This window comes from Thermobia domestica, chromosome 5 (genome assembly GCF_964235325.1).
Source record: "Thermobia domestica chromosome 5, izTheDome1.hap1.1, whole genome shotgun sequence".
NCBI lineage: Eukaryota > Metazoa > Arthropoda > Insecta > Zygentoma > Lepismatidae > Thermobia > Thermobia domestica.
The window spans coordinates 279,801,000-279,815,459 of record NC_137458.1 but is presented as its reverse complement, the minus strand read 5'-3'; the positions used below and the strand labels follow the sequence as shown (position 1 = coordinate 279,815,459).

The 14,460-nt window shown below is 37.0% G+C and overlaps 1 protein-coding gene across 1 annotated transcript in view; it reads left to right on the top strand.

The window, feature by feature from the left end:
- The window catches only part of sif (guanine nucleotide exchange factor still life), a 1,225,751-nt gene that overhangs the window by 970,528 nt on the left and 240,763 nt on the right, over positions 1-14,460 (top strand). The window lies entirely within an intron of this gene.

Sequence of the window (14,460 nt, the reverse complement as noted above, 5' to 3'; positions counted from 1 at the left end):
AAAAAATTAAGAGGGAAGAAGTGGTTACAGGGTATTGAAAGACTAAAAAGCAAAAGCAAAATCATTTAAAAATAATCTATACTATTATCATTTCACTTTGACGGTGCAACTTAGGGGAGGAGAAAGGGAGATATTTAAAAATTATCAAAATTGACCGATATTAGTGTCTATAGCATAATTTTCGGGGTCGTTGAGATGAATAATGACGCTTTCGATACCGTTTTTAAATCCAAATTCAGTCCACAATAGTACTAATATTTGATTTTTATTGTCATTTTTACCAAACACATGACATAAAGAGTTGTACATTTGAAGTTTTTGTTTCAACCGAACGAAGCGGGTAGCCATAGCTAGTGATTTTATAAAATACTCTTAAAAGGAAATCTTTTCTGGAGGAGGAAGAAGAAATGGAACTAAAACTAAAAGCACTGGGCGGTATTTAATGTTCACATAAACTGTTTCACACATAGAGAACCGCTTGAAGTGATGTTTCAATTATCAACTATCAACATCGATATATAGATATCTATATACTAGCCTTCGGCTAGCTATATACGTCGCCCCAAGCCACTGATGTTTCCTCGGCCTCGCATCTCATATTTCAGCCGTTGGTTTGGTTTTCGTACGGCAAGAATAGTTTATGGGATTTATTCTATGCGAAAAATTTAAATCACTTTCCTCTAAAATATGTATTACAAAGTGAAATGATAAAATCCCTCAAAATTTTTAAAGCACCCTCTAATTAATAAAATAAAGTAATTGATTTAAGTGATCAAACTATAATATATAAAACTTTTAAAAAAAATCATGTCGTACAATTGATAAGTCAATAACGATACACACTAAGCCATTCGGATGATTATTGTTACAAATGTCACGCATTAGGGTATCATATTCAATAAGGCCCTTCACTCAATGTGTATAATGTAAATTGATTATACACGTAGCATTTGATCAATGAGAAATTGGTTAATTGTAAACCTCTTCTTATTGAAATGCAATTCCCTTGATAAATTGCCTGATCGTACAACTCGAAACGCAAATAATGTACTATATATATCATACATACATATGCAAACATACCTATTCAATTAATTGTAGATGCCTCTAATAGTTGAACGCAAACGCATGCTATTTACTACTAAATGGTCAAACTCATGGAAGCAAATAGGTAGAAAACTATATACAGGGTTAATCGAGAACTCAACATGGCGTGATAATTATTTGTTCAAGAGTCTGCATGTGTACCATTTTGTTCTATATACAAAGTAAAGCGACTGCATGTAAAATTGAATAGATTGTTACTGGTGCGATAGTGCTAAAAGTCGTTTCTCTTACGTCCTACGTGAAAATGAACATAGTATTTTTTGTTGTGATACTGCGAAAGGTTGTTTCTTCCACGTCCATTGTGAAAATGAACAGAGTATTTCTGGTGTAATACTGCGAAAGGTTGTTTCTTTCATCTCCATTGTGAAAATGAACGGGGTATTTCTGGTGTGATACTGCGAAAGGTTGTTTCTTTCATCTCCATTGTGAAAATGAACAGAGTATTTCTGGTGTGATACTGCGAAAGGTTGTTTCTTTCATCTCCATCGTGAAAATGAACAGAGTATTTCCGGTGTGATACTGCCAAAGATTGTTTCTTCCACGTCCATCGTAAAAATGAACAGTATTTTTGGTGTAATAGTGCAAAAGACTTGTTTATTTCACGTGCTTCGTAAAATTGGATAGAATGTCCCTAATTTGATAGTGCGGAAGGCTATTTCTTCCAAGTCCTTCAGAAATTGAGTAGAGTGTTTCTAGTGTGCGGTTCTAGAGCGGAAGGCAGTTTCCTCAATGTCCTCCGTAAAATTGAGTAGAATATTTTAGTGTGATTTCTAGTGCGGTTTCACCTGGTTTGCGTAATCATTCGTTCATATTGGAGCAATGTGTAGATATGTGTCTATAACTCTTTGCAAAGAAACGTGTGTTATAATATCACAATACCTTGTAAGCCATGATAATAGGTAGGTGATGTCGGAAGTACCGCGATCAGTCCAATAATCTGTAAATTTATCATTCAGGCAAATGTGGACAGATCCTGTGTAAATTGTTACAGTATTACACACTTATTCCATGAAACCTTTTCTCTTCAAGAAGTAATATTAGCATAACCCGTCGAAAAACTACAAATAAGAAACCATGTGCATGGCATTATTAAAATATATTCCATGCCCATTTCAATTTTTTTTTAAAAAAAAATAGTTGGAAGTTCCACTTCCCATGGTTAAATTAATAGAATTCGTTTCTTTGTTGCGAGAGAATCAGGTTCAATTCTTGTCCAGGTATTACATGGTCTAAATTTCATATTAAGCTGTAAGTTCGCAACTTATATACACTCACTACTGAATGAAGAGACAAAAATTTCACACAAAGAAATAATCAACCAAATAAAGCAAAACCTCGTAAAGCAAGTAAAATATATTCATATTATTACAACGTATGTCTCATGCCTTATTGTACGTAAGAATAAGCGAAATACCCATTCTTCTCACGGGAAGATGGAAAATATTTGAAATATATCTTCTGCTTTCAAAACACTTGTTGTTACAAGTTCGATTTCACTGGAGTTCGTAGAAGCTCAGCTCCGATTACCCGCTTATATGATCACATTTCGTAAAACTCCCAGTTTGTTATGAGATAAAGCATATAGGGTATAGTTGTACAAAATTTCAAGATTGTATACCTAGTTTTATACATATCTATACAACGATATAAGCATTTTAAGTTCCACTCCTTTCCTTTAGCGGTGGCATATATAAAAGTACAGAAATAACATGTTTGTTTGTCACTACATCTCTCTCTTTCCTGTCCTACATTTTAATTGAAACTCTAATTGTGGATGACAATAAATTATTCTTATTAATGTATCTTTAATGTTAATACATGATGCAGATAATTTAACCATCGCATAGATAACATATATCTATAGACCTCATATATCACATATCAACAGGGCGAAAAAAGAAGACTGTTTACGAATATTATATCGGATCGCTGAGCTGACTCACTTGCGTCAGTGCTGGCTATCAACACATCATCATAATATGATATCTCACTCATTTATGTTCGTACTTCATCAACGGAAACTACCAACGTGAGATCAATATCACAGTGCATATCATTATACGATTCAACTGCTCTGATAATGGATATATTTCATGCGTGGTGTGTATATATATATATAATAGGAGAATGGCTGTATATGTGAGAACCTTGTCGTGTTAAAGCAAAGATCGATGGTGCTGTCCTCGGGTCATTATTGATGCCCCATTTCTCATGACTCTTTCTTCTGTATCTTCATACTATTTTTTCTCTCACGCTGCTGTAGAAGTAGATGTTAAGCAAGTGTTAAAGTTTTATTTTAACACTTCTCGAACCCCTTTTCTGAGAAAGAAAAAAAAACCGTTCTACAGTTCATTTTTTAAAAATTATTTTCAGCGACCTCCTACCCTTTCTTCCTTTTTTTCTTTTTCATCTATTTTTCGGCGACCTACTCTTCCTTCCTCGTTTTCTCTCTCTCTCTCTCTCTCTCTTTTTTTTTTTTTAGGTCGGTTTTTCATTTTTAAGTGCATCTCACGTCTCGTCAAACCTCTCCACGAAGACCATCAATCGTTAGCCTCGAACATAGCTAACAGTGAAAGAGAGAGACGAGCTACACATCACACGGTTTGTGTAGAAAACTTGTTAAAAAAACGTAGCTTTCTACGCCACTTGGGTGAAGCATGAACTCAGCTGGTGATGCGAGGCAAAAGCGCGAGGTGAAACTCTTGGAGATAATACTAGGGATGGCCACAAAGTTCCGGTTCCGGCGGAACCGGTTCCGCGAGGAACCGGTTCTTGGAGATCCGGTTTCAGAACCGGTTCTGGAACCGGTTCCGGACCTGGATCCGAAAACCCGGTTCCAGAACCGGATCTTAGGAACCGGTTCCAGACCTGGATCCGAAAACCCGGTTCCAGAACCGGATCTTAGGAACCGGTTCCAGATCTGGATCTGAAAACCCGGTTCCAAAAACGGATCTTAGGAACCGGTTCCAGATCTGGATCTGAAAACCCGGTTCCAGAACCGGATCTTAGGAACCGGTTCCAGACCTGGATCCGAAAGCCCCCAAAGACCCGTAAAGGAGGCATAAAGTTCACCTTCAAAAATAATGCAAAGAGGACCATGCGCTTCTGCCTTCCTCGCCCAGACCCGCTTGTGCCCCCAGAAAAAAAAATTTGGTCCACCAGTGGGTGTTTAGCCAAATGAGTTGGCCAGTTTGCCTGTTTAACCAATGAGTTTGCCAGTTACCCAATTTATTTAGCCAAATGAGACAAGCTGCCGCCGCCTGGGCACCTGCCTTTCGCTTCCACCATTTCATCTAGCATACTGTTCACATCTTGCCAGCAGCTCGGGTTTAGCGTAGGGATGGTCACAAAGTTTCGGTTCCAGCGGAACCGGTTCTGCGAGGAACCGGTTCTGTGTCAGAACCGGTTCCAGACCTGGATCCGAAGAACCGGTTCCAGACCTGGATCCGAAGAACCGGTTCCAGACCTGGATCCGAAGAACCGGTTCCAGACCTGGATCCGAAAAACCGGATCTTCTAGAACCGGATCCGTTCAGACCCGAAAACCGGTTCCACTAGGAACCGGTTCTGGCCATCCCTAGATAATACGTGACGGTTGCTGGAAAACGGAGAGCAAAGGAACAAAAACAAACAAACAAACGTAGAAAACGACGCCACAAATGAAGCAGCAAGGGTCGTATTTCGTTCTTTTAGCATTCTGGTTCAGAACTTTAGAAAAAAAAAATACCTTTCCAGTCAGTGCGCATTATTATTCGCAGCAAGACATTGTCGTACTTTATACGACATATTACGTACAATAAAGTTGTACCAATCTTCAGAGATTTAATTACCGTACATTCCCGAACACTGTATGGCTACGTTCATAATTGCTTACTTTGAGGAAAGAACAAAGACCGAAAGTATTCGAAAATAAAATCCTGAGCTGAATATTCGGACGAAGTACTGTAAAATTTATACGGTTTGTCTAACATAGTTAGGTCATTATGTCAAGTAGGATTAGGTTGGCAGGTCGTGTAATCAAAATGGAAGAAAGGATGGACGTTTTCAAAATTTTAAGGGGAACCCGATCGGAAAACGACCGTTAAGAAGACCTAGGTGTAAATAGGAAAACAATATGAAGATGAATATCGCAGAACTGGAATACAAAGTAGAAACGGGATCCAGTTGACTAAGAGTAGAAATCAATGGAGAGTTTTTGTGAGTGTGAACGTGCGGGCCGCGTAGACCATAGAGTAAGTACAAGCCACATTCCAAGAATTTTAGAAGAAAAAATGAAAAATAAGTTTCGCGAATCTAAGACGAATGCCAAAATAATACATTATAAAAATTTACTGGAAGTAGAAGAAGCAATACTTTATTATCTTATTGTATTTTAATACTATCGTGGCAGGGCCATCCTGTCATTTTGCAGAGACAGTGCAAAAGTAAATTGCTTAGCCAATGTAGGGGAGAATTAAATATCACACACCAATAAATTGTGCCACCTTTGAATTTTTCACATCAATAATAGCGATATTCCACTAGGAGTACACTTTACAACACTAATAGTATATAGTCCTAAAATATCTTAGAAACTGGGAGTTAATCATCTCTATATATGATCGCAAAAATGAATAATAGTAGTATTGTTTTTTTACTTTTGCCAAACGCTCTAACTCCATCTCTGGTGCATGGGGTCCTTGGTTCGATCCCACCCCGCACCAAGTAAACATTGTAGTGGACAAACGCCATTTGTGTGGGTTTTCTCAGGATTCTCCCGTTTCATCCCACCTCCATCATTCCATCATTGCATTCATTTCTCATCATCACCGTCTCCTTTAGCCTAGCCAGCATAAGCGTGGGACGTGAAACTTAAAAGATTTCATTTCAAAAGCTCTTAACTCTTTCCGTCTATGGCCCCGTGTCCCTCAAACGCAGGGTCTAGGATTATTGTCCCACTTGCCACACCTATGAGTGATAAGTAGGAGTTTTAGTTCAGCAGTATTTGTAATCCATGGAATAATACTATACCAATGAAAAGCGTGAAAACCTATTTCATCGGGAGGAGTCTTTCCCCCTCCCCTCAAGCAAAATCTGAAATGACACTGCTATTTCTAAGTGATATTTCGTCACAAAGTGAAATATCTTTAATATGCCAATACGATATAAAGCGTATCTAAGATTTCAGCTGTCATTTTTCTAAAGAAGAAAAAGAAAAGAAATGTGCCTTATATGGAAATATAAGGTATGTTCATTTATTTTATTATTACTCAGAATAGTCTGAAATTTAACTTCTTGGGCCGCAGTGGCTCAGTGGTAGAGCGTTCACCTCTGGTGCATGGGATCCCGGGTTCAAACCCTGCTTCCGCCAAGTGAACTTTGTGGTGGACAAACACCGTATGCATGGGTTTCCTCGGGGTTATCTCGCTTCCTCCTACTTCATTCATTCCACCATTGCATTTATTTCTTATTATCACCGTCTCCTTTTGTCTAGCCGACATAACCGTTGGACGTAAAACTCAAAATTTCATTTAACTTCTTGAAGTTCTAAAAGTTAGTTCTTACATATGTATATTTCTGTGAGTGGAGATGCTAAAAATCATCTTGTTCCTGTTATTAGATTATACCGTTTAACTCAACAGTTGTAACAATAACTTCTTAAATATAATCGTTACTTTTCCCAGTTCGCTAATACAATGCCTATAAGATATCACGTACAATTAAATCACACAACATCATCAATCACTTATTACTTTCAAATGATACACAGTGATTTTAGACAACGTCAATCTCTATTAGTATCACGATCAATCAACAACTACTGGTTGTCGTAGCAACCACGAAAAACGACGAATCTGGTATTACAATAACAACGGTTATATCAAGGATCTTATAAAATAGAGGATGTGCCCTTACAACAAAATCTTGAAGCCATACGTTATAGTTTCGCCACCCCTACTCTGCCCACTCTGTCCAATAGGATCGCAATGTTTAGAGCCAACAATCATGGCTGAAACGAAAGTAGCCAATCAAACGATGGCGGAAACGAGAGTAGCCAATCAGACGTGCCGATGCTCGGTTGATTTTTGGCTTCACCGATTTAATAGGATGAAGATACATATGGGCAGATCCTCTATTTATAACGTCCTTGGGTTATATCGACATATTTTTTTCTATACCTCTTTTCTTCTTCTTCATCACAATCTGTGCACTTTTAAGCAACATCTTTTGCCCAAAATAATTAAGATTACAAAAATGGAAGTGTTACAAATATACAATGTCGTTGTACAGTAGATCTGGTTTCAAACGGAAAAGACTTACGTTGATCTTGAAAATTGTGTGGTTGTTTCGCTGATAGCTATCTCTAAACGTTTTATGCAGAGAAAGATCTTGATTAATTACTCTCGGAAATTGGAACTTTGAAAGGAAGTGCAAAAGATTTTCTACAGTTTCTTAAATACTGTTCTACGTACACAACGTTGATTACACTAACGAAACTAATGTATTTGACGATTGCACCTAGAATTACAGCTTGGAACCTCTACATTATCCAACTGTCCGCAAATACTACACTATTTAATTAAATTCAATTAAAATGTTTTCAAGCTTAAAACATGTAAAACTTTTTTTATTGTTCTAATCGTGCATATAATTAATAAATTATATCGACGACCAATAGAGCATGTTTGTTTGTTTATTTCGACGTCATTTTGTTTGCTATGTGTTGAATCGTAAATTTTTGTACATTTATCTAACTGAAACAAGCGAACAAACAAAAGAAAATTAATGAACAATAGAGCATCGTTATTAATATGACAATTATTGTATATGTTCACGTGAAGTAATCATTTTATATATTTCATAGCTGTCAAAATTTGCCTGTTTGAATTACGGATTGTTTTCTTTCCAGTCATGTTGTCAAATTTGTTTCCAATTTAATTGTGATTATTGTATTTTCTACAGAATATTTTTTTTCTTAAACTGTAACAGTTTCTTTACTTCGTGTCGTTTTGCTTCTACTGCCTTTCTCAGTATTCTGAATTGTTTCTCTCACTGGTTTTGGATCAAAAGAACCAATATATTTCAATCAAAAATATTCTTGTACGCTTTATATCTGCAGAACTAGCCTCAAAGTCAAACTATTTAACTCAGTATGATGTGCTTATTCCGTTAAAAAAGAATACGGAAACTCGATTTAGGGGCCATTCAAACATTTTGTGGCTCCTGATCCAAAAATGTATTAAAAGATCCAATACATTTCAATCAAAAAGTTTATTTTACAAATTATAACTGGAGAACTACATATAGTGTAGCCAAACTCAAACTATCAATTAAATCAGTATGATGTGCATATTTAAAAAAAAAATACGAAAACTCGATTTAGGAGCCGTTCAAAAATTGTGTAGCCCCTGATCCAAAAATGCATCAAAAGATCCAATATATTTCAATCAAAAATTTTCTTATACGCCTTATATCTGAAGAACTACTGTATATATAAGGTAGCCAAACTCAAACTATCAATTAACTCAGTATGATGTGCTTATTCCAAACAAAATACAAAAACTCGATTTAGGGACCATTTAAAAATTTTGTGGCCCCTCATGCAAAATTTTGATGTATTTTCTGGATCGTTCCTAAAATTCTTGTTCTTCATACTTCCCTTCCAGTTTTTTTTTTTTTTTTTTTTGTTTTTTAGTTCATTTCTGTATTCCTCTTTTCTCCTTAATGTTTTCTCTTTCTTTCTCATTGCTTTTCTCCCTCATTCTATTGTTTGTCCTGGGGCCGCGGTGGCTCAGTGGTAGAGCGTTCACCTCTGGTGCTTGGGGTCCCGGGTTCGATCCCAGCCCCCCGCCAAGTGAACTTTGTGGTGGACAAACACCGTGTGCGTGGTTTTTCTCGGGGTTCTCCCGTTTCCTCCCACTTTCTTCATTCCACCATTTTACTCATCTCTCATCATCACCGTTTCCTTTAGCCTAACCGGCATAACCGTGGGACGTAAAACTCAAAGATTTCATTTCATTTCAATTTTTATTGTTTGTCCTTCTGTATGTAACTCTCACTCTTATCTCTGTATTTTTTTTATTTTTTCCTGGTATTTGTGATTGTTTTTGCAGTTGCACTTCATTTGTTGTTCATTTCACTTGTGAATTCTCCGGTTATGTCATATCCTCATAAATGTTTAAACATAAATTTGATGAACAAAACGAGAATCCTGAATAAACTTACTTACCCACTAGGTTTAGTAATGACAATTACAACCTGGCTTTGCAGCTATCTTGAACGTTTCTGTCCCTTATCACTCATTTCACAATTTGAGGTATGTGGTAAGAGTGGTGAGAGTAGTGATATGCCGTTAAAATAAGTGCTGCAACACTACATCGGTAGAGTGGGCGCGGTGGCTCAGCCGTAGAGCGTTCACCTCCGGTGCTTGTTGTCCCTGATTCGATCCCAGCTCGCACCGTGTGGACTTTGTGGTGGACAAACACCGTGCTCGTTGGTTTTCTCGGGGTTCTCCCGTTTCCTCCTACTTTCTTCATTCCACTATTTCATTTCATTTCTCATCATCACCGGCAAAAACGTGGGACGTAAAACTTAAAGATTTCATTTCATTTTCACTACATCGGTAGAGGTATGTGTTGTTTATGATGTTACATTTTCGTAAAATATATATTCATCTTTTCTTACCTTCTTACTTTCCAATACTGGGAGCCTATTCTTTCCTTGAAGATATTCAGGAAAAAAATTGAAATATTTGTAAATTAAACTCGATGCAAACAAGGAATGCCATTCACCAGGGATGAACACTCTACTACTGAGCCACCGCAGCTCTATTTTAAGCATTTTGAATCAAGTTGGTGGTATTACGTAGGTTTGGGCTTATAATTTACTGATAATGATAGATGAAATGTTAAAAAAAAGTCGAAGGAAACTTATATATATATATTGGAAGAATTTCGTTAATATCTAAAAATAGCTACTACTACAGTCCACCGTTTCCAGACCATTCCCCTCAAAAGGAAACTTCGTAACTCGACTAATATTTGTAGACTTGCTTAACAGAACTATACTTGTTTAACAGAGAAATAATTAAAGTACATTAAAGTAGCTTACATCTTCCTTTCCTTATAAAAATAATCTAGTTCTACCAAATTTTCTGAGAATATAGGTGACAGTAATTAACAATTACTTATCGTCTTTTCGGGTACAGAATAACACAGGCTTAATACTACTTAGACCTATTGGAACCTCTCAAAAATAACTTCGGACTCATTCCTAACAAAAAATTCTGAGTGCGCACCTGCCCTAGGCTGACGATAAAATGCAGTCTTTACGAAATTTATCTCCTACGAGGGGTAACGGGGTGGGCAATTTGCGTAACTTCAATTATACTATCCTGAATCAAACAGAGATGGTGTAGCTCTATGAAAACTTGAGCTATGACACACAAATCCATCACCCATCGTGACCCATGACTCACTGGATCTACTATCAACTATGAGCTACTCTGACCTACAAGCCACCATGACCCACTCTGACCCACCACCCACCATGGTCCACTATCATTCAATCGGTTCCTCCACCCACCATGACCCTCTGTGACTAACAGAAATCACCACCCACGACCCACTCACAAATCTGGATCCGTTTGACCTATGATCCACTGACCCTCTCTATTTCTGGTATGAGTACATTTAAACAAAAAAACTATGTTTCTTTCTTTTCCCCAGGCATTCTGCTAATTACGCAATAAATGTTCATAAAGAATCGTACTTAAACGGGTAATATTTTTGTTTCTGCATAATCTATGTATGCTTTCCCATCGATTGCTTCTATGTTATTGCATGAAGCTAAATATAGACATCAACAAGAGTGTAACTCAATTTTAGCCTTTAGGTAAATATGAGGACTATTGAAAGAGGAATATAGCGATCCCCCAAGGCTTTTATTGTCCTCTTGATGCATCTTTGCCATTGAATTGCAGATCCATCAACGCTATTAACTTTATCAATTATTAATTTCCATTTTCGAGATACAAATTAGTATTCTGTTCATTTGATAAATGGCAAAATGTATCCACATCGTGCACAAATGACCAAAGCAAGCTTATATCCTTTCTTCCAGTCTACCAGTTTTAAATTTTAATGTTCTTACTATATTTTTTCAGACAACTTATTTGTATATCAAACATATATTTAGGATATAAGGTAAAACCTCTGAATAACAGACACCGAAGGAACAGGGTGATTTGTCCGCAAATGATAGGAATTGGTTAAAGAGAAGTTACATAAAGTTAGATTACTTACAGCTTATGTGGTAATTGCATGCAGTGCACAACAAATACGTTACTTGTAAATGTAAATATAGGCTACTTTCAAAATACTGTAGTCAGTGATCAAAATACTGAGGAAATGATGGGTAAATTCCTCTCTGCAAAAGAAACAAAAGGAATGGTGGAGGATATGATTATATGGGCATGTATTGCAAACTAAACACTTGTGTGATTATTATCTTCTCAAATACAAGTCATAATAAGTCCTTAATTTGCTAACTGACAATGAGTATATTAAACCCAATAAGTTTATTATCATATTTTTATTATCAGAATTATTATCATATTTTTAAATACTGAATATGTAGGTAGAGCTAACCCATTATTGCAGTTCGTGAATTTCTTGGAGAAAAATCCTCAGTAGTTATTTGCCATGTAATTCTGCGGACATGAGAAGTTAGGCCTTCCGATATCTATGGCCTTTTCAATCCGTCACGTATGAGGAATCACACTATTTGGTGAAGTGGGGATCCATGTATGTATGTTAGGTACTATCCTGGGATTTTCCTAGTGCGAATGAGGAAAATCAGAAAAAAAAAACTCACACAGGATGACTGGCTTGGAAAGGCTTTCCATCTTCCCGACCGAATTACTCCATCTGGAAACAAACCCGGTTCCGCTTCATCGGTCATTATTTTCAGATCGAATATTTCTCGTAACTCTTGGATTAATTGAAATCAATTACAGGTTTATTTTCAATTTGCAGCAAATAGTTTTCTGTGCTAAATACATATAGGCTGAGAATAATTCCTCTCTGCTAAGAAGAGGGGACTAAAACGTTTGGGGAAAAGAAAACTGTCCATGTCCGTATCTGAAAGTGTCCGTAAAAGGGAGGGTTCTCTTACATATTAATACATATATTTTTCTGGAACAGAAAAGTTTGTCCGTATTATGAAAGTGTCAACTATTGAGAGGTGTCCGTAAAAGGAAAGCTTCTTTCCCATAATAATACATATATTTTTGCCGGGACAAAAAATAAATCTGTATTAGGGAAGTGTCCGCTATTGAGAAGCAGGCCCGTATCCAGGGGGATCTAGGGGGCCGGCCCCCCCTAAATTTTTACTGGCCCCCTCTAAAATTTTCACGGTAGGTTTGCAAATGAACTATAATATGGAATGAACTAATATTTTTGGATCGGTCCCCCTAACTTCCACCGCCCCCCCCCCAAATTTTTGAGCTGGCTACGGGCCTGTTGAGAGGTATTTGTTACGAGAGGTTTAACTGTATTTACTTACAGCCTTATGCAAGACTGGATTTTAGAAAATCCCTTTTTATAAGCATGATAAAACGTGTTGCATAAGATCATTTTTCTTGGACTTAATAATTTATTAAGACATTTTCAACACATAAATAATTTTCGAATTCGCAAATCAGTGACTGTTAGATGTAGGGATTCTTGGTATAAATCTTCGTATTTTACCTACAGGAAGGCACTGTTATTCACTTGGAATACTGTATTTGACAACAAAATTAGTTTAACAAATTTGCCTAATTTGATAAACGTTTAGCATAAATTTTAGTCAATATGTCATTTGATAATTGGTGATGGTGGTGGTGGTGGTTGGTTCTTTATTACTTGATTGGGTTTCAGTATAACCCTATATATGTTACAAGGCTTGTACTTACAGCCTAAAGGGGAAACAACCAAACGAGTTCCTACCAGAAATCGGGTATTTAACATCGTAAGCCTATGTGCCAGCCATATAACCACAGACGTAACGTGTATAAACTAAATACACGAATAAATTAAAATAGTGGCATACTTGAGAATGTAAGTTACATGCGTAAATCCTATAGCTTTTGGACTTTAACGCACAACCCTATGTAACATACAGCAGTAAATGTATAACTGATAACGTATGTTTTATACGCACTTTCCGTATAAGTGTTCAGACGAAAGAGAGAACTGTATGTAGGCGGTCAGGATCTCGCATACAGATGGACGTATGTAACATATAGCTGACGTATGTAACATACTTATAAGTATGTAATATACGGAAGACTGTTACATGTCAAACATCCTATAACAGCATGATGTAACATCTTATCGGTAAAAGTGCAATACGTATGTAGCATATGAATAACGTATGCTCCGTACAGATTTCCGTAGTAAACATACGGATTATGTAAATTTGTACAATATATCGTTGTCCGGATAACGGATCTTTTTTTTTCAGTGTCTCTCACAAGTAGACAGACTTTACCCGTTTGATAAAGGAGGTCGAGTTTCTTTCTAGATTGCATTTCATAGGTATGGATTTACAATACATTAAAATGCGTGTTTCATATAACATCAATAATAGAAAAAGGGATAAACTCCATAAAACAACCAATCAATAACGCGTTCGAAACGTTATACCAAAAACCCACGTTATTGTCAAAAATTCTGAAATTGAACCAGTGGTTTCCGAAATAAAATCGGAAGAACTTATAAAATATTTTTATGTTCTCATTTTCTCAAATCAATTTAAGTATTTGAAAACATTTTTGCAGTAACTAATAACTTGATAAACTGACAATAATTTGCTTATCGATTCTAATCTAACAACTCCTATATACAATATTGCAATATCCTCTTTTGGTAGTAAACAAAACTACGTACTTTGGCACAAGCACAAGCAAGCAGACGATGGATGCCATCATCACCGATGGAACACGAATAGGATATGAAGACATACGAAGAGGACCCCTCCACAGGCTCCGCCTCCGAAGACTGGCAATGTAAACGGACACTTCGAGGCAGAAGACATCAGTTGTTAATTGGTTATCCCCCTACCTAACTATAAGAAATGCTTCCTTCTCTCCAAGCTGCAACGGGCGGGAGAAACTCCTCCAACTCTACCTTTGAATAGGGATGGCCACAAAGTTCCGGTTTCGGCGGAACCGGTTCTTGGAGATCTTGTTTTCAGAACCGGTTCCAGACCTGGATCCAAAACCCCCCAAAGACCCGTAAAGGATTCACGAAGTTCACCTTCAAAACACTGCAAAGAGGACCATGCGCTTGTGCCCTCCCCGCCCAGACGCGCTTGTGCCCCCGAGAAAAAT